Below are 7107 nucleotides of genomic sequence, written 5' to 3'. Positions count from 1 at the left end.
GTATACACCTAGAATCCTTCCTACACAGGAGGCCAAGGCAGGAGGATAGCTTAGTCCAGGAGGTTAAAGCTGCAGTGAGCTAGGATCATGCCCCTGCACTCTAGCCTGGGTGACAGATTGAAGCCCTGTCTTAAAAAATAAATAAATAAGTAAAAATAAATAATTTTAAAAATGGAGAGTTGTCTTTTCTCTATACAACTTCACATCCCAGGCCGGCCAGCCTGGAAGCATTTCCTGCAGTTTCAACTGGAGTGTGGGTAGAAGTATCCTCCAGCCAGCTGGAACCGAGGTGACAGATTTTGATTGTCCCTTGGCACGTGAACAGTGTCTAGACACCCCAGAAGATTGGGACACACTTTGCAGTCAGACAGACCTGGGTTCCTATCCCAGACCCAAAGTTTATGTGCCAAAGCTGGTGACATATCTGAGCCCCTCTCCTCCAGGGTTCATGGAGACACTGCACTTCCCTTTCCCCACTGGGGCGATTTTATGAGATGGCAAATGTACATTCAGGTTTCCAGGAAGTGATGCTCCAGCATCTGACCCCTTCCACAACCATCAGCGGGGCCTATCTTCTCAAGTCATGTTACTGTTTAAAAAGTATTTCGCATCTAGAACTTTGCAGAGACTTTGTTCCCTTGTTGTAAAATGGAAATCACAATTTCACCCTCGCACTTTACCCAGAGGCCAGAATGAACCCCCTTCAGTTCTGAAGCACTTCCTGCTTGTGTTAGTCTGGGTCCTGCAAGCAGCAGACACCCAGATGGGATGCAACATGTGAGGAATTTATTAGGGAAATGTCCGCGTGTGAGAAAATGCAGAGGGGGTGAGGAAAGGCTGGGAGAGCTGCCGCCAGATCCCAGAGCAGGTCTGACCGTGAGTGAAGGAAAGATGCCATGCAGTCTCAAGAAGGTTTGGCAAGGCTAAAGCTCGGGGTCAGGGCATGGCCCTTGTCTCCTGGGACATGCCTGCCACACTCAGTCCCTAGCTGGGAGCATAAACGCAGCGGTGACATCAGAGTGTAGCAGCTGGAGCTCTGATGGGGCTGTGCTCCCACAGTGAGGTCTTCAGGGCACCCCTCACACAGCCACGCAGCATCCCTTCTCGAGTGCCATGCTCCTGCAGACAGCACTCTTCTCCACCCTTTGCCTGACAAATCCTGGCATGTCCAGTGAGTCTAAAAGCAGAGGCTCCTTCCTCCAGGCAGCCCTCTCTGATCTCTGCGCCCTTCCCTCGCCGGTCATTGACTGCCATGTGCTACAATTGTGCAGCAAATCCTCCGTTCCAACATTACACGGTGTGTCCTGCTGTCAGTTACCTACTCCTCAACCCCAGCTAGCCCTGGGCCTGGGACTGAGCCAGAGCTCACGAATATGAATGAATGGTAAAGCTGGATAGATGCCCCCAGGGCTGGCAAGGGTATCTGGATTTGGGAGCACTGATTCCACCAAGACAGGCCCTTGCCTGCTCCATGATTAAGTCCCCCAGCTCATATTAGTAGTTACAGGAAGGGCCTTGGTACCAACTGGTCAGAATGGCAGTAGACACGAGCAGATGTCTGCCCTGCCGCTGCCTCATCTCACAGCCACAATACTGGGGCCCATGCTCTCCTGTGCCAGGAAACAGACAGGTACTCAGGGTCCCTCTTGATGCTGGCCCAGGAAAGACAGATCCAGGAAGCAGGTCTCCACGTCAATAAGCAGGGAGACAGCATTGCCAAGCATCCACTGCAAAAGGGACATCTGAGCTCATCTACTTGATAATCCCCGCTGGTGTGCCCCACTCACTCATTCCTGTCAATCGCCTTAACCATCCTGATCACCAGAGGAGACTTTGGGGCACCCAGGGTCTCCTAAGCTGGTCACTCCTGGTGGTGAGCGGCCTTGCCTGTTGATGCTATAGGCTGTACACATTTTATCCTGTTATACACATGCCACGACCTTATAAAAAGGCCAGGAGGCACCAATTCTAGCCTGACCCCATTATGCAGATGAGGAAACTAAGGCCCAAGGAGAGAAAGGATACCTATTCAGAAGCACCAGGAATGAGGAAGTCTGGATCTCATCCCAGAGAGCAGCTGGGTCCACCATCCTGGAACATCTCAGCTCTGCTCCTACCCACCTCAGCACCCCGTCAACTTCAGCTCCATCTGGGCCTCCATCCCCAGAGCAGCTTCCCCACCTCCTACCAAGACTGCAGCCTGGGCATCCCTACATGCCTCCTGATATTCTCTGCAAAGAGTGAGCTCATCTCTCCAGCAGCCACCTCCACCTTCTCTGGTTTCCCATCATGGGAAGGCCTTGTTGGGGAAGGCATCACGCTGGAGTAGGATGTTCAGCTAATAAATATGTATGCGGGATTTTTATTACTTAATAGTTGTAAGGTTAATCGTTGTGGTGAACGCCTATATTTAATGTGTCAATGGAGCTGCAAAATGCCAAACTGAATAGCTTTAACACACATTAGTTCTACTTGTGAATCTACAAATAGGAACCTTGTCAGAAAAGTATTCAAACCGAGATCAGTATTGATTGTGGTCCTCGGGAAAGGCACTGGACTGTGACAGTTTAAAATGATAAATGTCTAGAGAATTATTTGCCCGTATTGATAAAAAGAAGCAGATATAAAGCTGACAGTCTCAGAGGAGGCAGCGCTGGTGAGTGTGGGCAGCACATCCAGCATCGTTAGGGGCTTGGAGCTAATCTCCCCTTTGATATAGAGAAGATCCCCAAGGGATCTGGCCCTGCCCTGTGCTGGGACTTGCAGTAATTGCAAAGGAGGGGGCTCGCTGGGCATGTTCAGTCTGCTCCTGGGTTCCTGCCCTGGCCAACCCACTGTAATTTTGAAAGGGAGTCTTCTGCAGAGACCCAAGCATCTTTCATTCCATTGCCCCCTTCCTGCTCAGTAAAATCCTGAGGCTCACCAAGCAAGACTGTAGTCCTCAACCCAGCCTTAGAACTCTCATCCCAAATGGCACTGCCTCCTTTCCAACATCACCACCCAAAGCTCACCCCCACAGAGTCTCTACAGCAACAAGGCTGGCGGGTGGCATCTCCCTCAAACTCTTTGCCAAAGGCTTCAGTCACACTCCCTGTCCACCGTAGCTGCGCGAAGCCAACCTGTTCTTTAAGACAACTCAACCCCCACGTTCTCGTCAGGTCTCTACTCCAATGCCACCTCGTCTAGAAGCTTCCCCCTGGCTACCCTAGCTAGAAGAGCATCCCCTGTCACTCTCAGTCTCCTTGCCCTGCTATGATGTCTTCTGAGCCTGCATCACCACCTGGAATACATGCTTCTATGTTGGTGAAATTTTACCCATCTCCCCCAATCACAATGTAAGCGCCATAGGGAAGACACTCTAGCATATTCATCACTGTGAGCAGTGTCTGGCACATGGAAGGTGCTAGATCAGCCTTTGTTGAGTAAATGAATGAATGAACAAATGAATGAATGAATGAATGAATGAGTCCTTCAGGAAGACTTCCAAACAACCCCTAGCTCAGTGATTGTCCATTCCTCCTTTCTCTTCGAACTCACTCAGGGCCTTTCCTGTTTCTCACCACTCACGCCCCTGTTCAAAAACCAGCCATGGCTCCCTATGGCCTAAGGACTGGGCTTGAACTCCTGAGGCTGACCTGTAAAACCACACCCCATCTGGGGCCACTCCCAGGCTCCACCTCTGCTCCATCTTTTCTGAATTTCAGGCTGGGTTTCTACTTCCCTCCTGTCACGCAGGACCTGGCCACACTCTCTCTGCACACCACCTCAGGACTGAGGCTTCTGCAGACATCTTGTGTGGCTTCGTATCATGGTTGGCTCCCACTTACACAGCCAAGGACCTGTCCAATCCTGTCCCCACCCTGGGGCCTGGGCGGCACTGCGGAATCCAGTCCGTATCTGAGCTCCGCTTGTTTCACGGGGACCTTAGTCACGAGCCCAGTGGCAGGCACTCATGTTCACATGTGCTTCCACATGGGAATGTAGTATCCAAAACAGTGTGCCCAGATAGAGGGCTTGCTCCTTCCTGAGTTTTCTGTTCTCCTTTCCCTGTCCCTTCCCTCTGTGCACCCTTATTTCACAAGATACCTGCTGCACAGGGGAAAGCAGAAGGCACCTGCAGGATGTCCTGGCTTTTGCTACCACAGGTGTAAATCTGTTAGAAGATGTGAGGGCTTTGCAGAGAAAGAAAGCAGGAGAGCCAGGCTCTTAGCAAGAAGCAGGGGATCTTGGAAAAAGCATGAATGTGGAAGTATTGCTCCCAGACCAAAAGGAGATTTCCCCAAGCTGGAGAGAGGAGAGCAGTGAAAGCTGTTCCTCAAGAGAGGGACCCTGCCTTCTCTATTCCTGCTGAGCAAGAGCCCAGAGCAAAGGCTCCTGAGACCTCTGGGGGCCAAGGCTAGGGGCAGCCACAGAAAGGAGCCTTGTGCCACAGTCAGGGCTGGAAGGCAGCAGAAAGCAGGGTGTACCCTGAAGGAACTTTGCAGGCAGGGAGAGTGGAGGGCCCAGGGGCCCGAGGGATGATGCCCAGGAAACTCTCCCTCTGACTAGGGGGATGAGCCATGCCAGAGGGGGAATCTGAGAGGCAGGAGGACAACCCCAGAGGAGCTGAGGTGATGGGTTTCCACCAGCCCCACAGGATGAATCGTGGAGGCAGCTGTGGGGACAAGTGATTTGTGTCACCAGCTGAGTAAGGGGACTAAGATTCAGGACCCCAGCAGCAGTACAGCTGCCTGCCCCATGGGTCTACATGCCCTGACAGCAGGTGCTGAGCTTCCTCCTCTCTGCCTCTTTATACCTGCCCGGGTTGGTGCCAACACAATAGGTGGGACTTTGCCACAGCCAGAAGGCCAGCTCCCTGCACTTCAGGAGATGTTTCCTGCCCACTTCCCATCAAGAAGGCATCTGTCACAAGTGGATCCCCAAGAAGAACCATGGGATGAAGACAGAGGGCACAGAACTGCTCACTGTCCCAGCAGGGGCTTCCAGGAGCGGCGGCAGGCAGGCCCCACACTGCACTCACTCTGGGGCCCCAAGACAAGGCCACGTGGGGAGAAAGGACTGTCACGGACCCTCTTCCATGAGAACACCAGGGTCATCCCATCCTGCTCCACATGCTCTTATCTGACACTACAAGCTTCTCCCTCATGCCTCCAGAGAGATCCTGACATTACCTAGATCCCGACATTACCTGAAGAGGCCTTGACCCATCCCAGAGTCAAACCACTCACTGTACAACGACAGGTGCCAAGGCCCAGAGAGGGCAAGCTGTTCATCCAACATCACACAGCCGCTTAGCAAATCTGAGACCACACGCAGGTCTCTTGCGTCCTAGGAAGTTACTCCTTCTAGCACCCCATGGTATCTTGCAAGAATTTATTTGTGCCACCATGTAACTGCCAGACTTCCACAGCCACAACGAGGGTCCTCTAGCTAATATACCTGCCGAGGAACATGTGGCCTCAGCAGGAGTGACGAGAAGTGACTGAGAGTCAGAGACACCTGAGTTCTAGGGCCACCTGTGGCACATCCCATGGCTGGGACTCCGGGAGTCTGGAAGTCTGGTCTCCTCAAGTAGGAAGGGAGAGCCATAGACTAGGCCAACGTGAATGGGGGCAGAGGAGGCATGCGCGCATGGTAACAGAAGACTCCAGAATCCTACCACCCTACGGTCCTCCAAGAGGCTTGTTTCCAGGAAGCTTGTTTTCAAATGTCTTTCACTGGGGCCTCTGCTTACAGTCATCCCAAAAAGGACTGCACTATTAAAATAAATAGGTGACCCACCAGCCCCAGCCTGAGCAGACTCTTTATGAGGTTACACTGTGGCTCAGTGGCAGGAACTGCACTTGAGCAAAGGATCCCCCAAGACAGCTTTAGCCTGCAACCCACGTTCTCTGTCCCAAGGCAAAGCTTTGAGAAGAAACTGAAAAGCAGCACTCCTCGCAGGCAACGTGCAGACTCCGAAGGGAGCTGCCCGGTGCTCTGTGAGACTGCAGTAGTGCTGTCTGGGAAGAGAGCTACCATCATCTTTTCTGTAAATGGCCACATTCAGAGCCCTCGGCCTGGTTTGAGATACTTACACCCTCTGTAGAGCATGCCAGGAGCTGCTACCAAGGAGAATAGGCTGGGCTGGAGTCCAGAAGAGACCAGAGACACACATCTGGCCAGCATGGCTTGGGTGTGCAGGGAGCTCTAGGGTAGTGGTGTTTCTGGGGTTCTGGGATGACCAGATGGGCAAACTCACCTGGCCTGACCTCATCCTTCCCCAGGCCTGGGCTGACACAGATAGAAGGTCAGACACAAAAAAGTTTCTTTCCTTTTTTTTTTTGAGACAGAGTCTCGCTCTGATGCCAGGCTGGAGTGCAGTGGCACGATCCTGGCTCACAGCAACCTCCACCTCCCGGGTTCAAGTGATTCTCCTGCCTCAGCCTCCTGAGTAGCTGGGATTACAGGCACGTGCCACCATGCCAAAAGGAGATTTCACCTAGAAATGGGGTTTCACCATGTTGACCAGTATGGTCTTGATCTCTTGATCTTGTGATCCACCCGCCTCAGCCTCCCAGGCATGAGCCACCATGCCTGGCATCTTTTTTTTTTTTTTTTTTTTAATGTATACCTTGGTTAAAGCCTCACAGCCAGCAGCACTGAGCCTCACACAGGAGCACTGCATAAGCCAGACGCCAGGTGTCAGGAGGCATCTAAAAGGTGATGAAAAGAGGAGGTATGGAAAAGCTCCAGAGTTTGGAAGGGACAGGAGTGGCCCCTCCAAACAAGGGGAAATGCTTTCAGCAGTTTCTCTCCCTGCACTGTCCATGACCAGGATCACCTTCAAATACAGGGGCACAAAACTTTCAAAGACCCAAAGGTGGGATACAAGGGGCGCCTTGGAGCTTGAAGTGCCTGGCAAATGAGGCAGCGGAGACAGAGAGCCTTACGGTCACAATAGCCCGAAGCCCCAACTCCAGGGGAAGGTGGGAGACTGCAGCGGGATCAGAGACAAATTGCTGGGACTTTTCAAGAGGTTGGAGAACAAGGGGTCAGCAAGTGAGAGGCCGCAGCGGCCTCCACCAACACCTCAGGCAGTTGATGGACGCCAGGAGGAGATGACCA

General features: G+C 52.5%; 1 non-coding gene across 1 annotated transcript; it reads right to left on the bottom strand.

The window, feature by feature from the left end:
• Window positions 1–6719: 6719 nt before the first annotated feature.
• Window positions 6720–6837, bottom strand: LOC135274067 (small nucleolar RNA SNORA71). The gene has a single exon (XR_010341880.1). It is a non-coding gene; the product is annotated as a small nucleolar RNA SNORA71 (small nucleolar RNA).
• Window positions 6838–7107: the final 270 nt, after the last annotated feature.

The sequence above is a fragment of the Aotus nancymaae genome, unplaced genomic scaffold (assembly GCF_030222135.1).
Source record: "Aotus nancymaae isolate 86718 unplaced genomic scaffold, 86718_ANA_hifiasm-v0.15.2.pri h1tg000010l, whole genome shotgun sequence".
In the NCBI taxonomy this organism is placed as follows: Eukaryota; Metazoa; Chordata; class Mammalia; order Primates; family Aotidae; genus Aotus; species Aotus nancymaae.
Note: the sequence above shows the minus strand (reverse complement) of the source record. Positions and strands in the feature narration are given on the sequence as shown.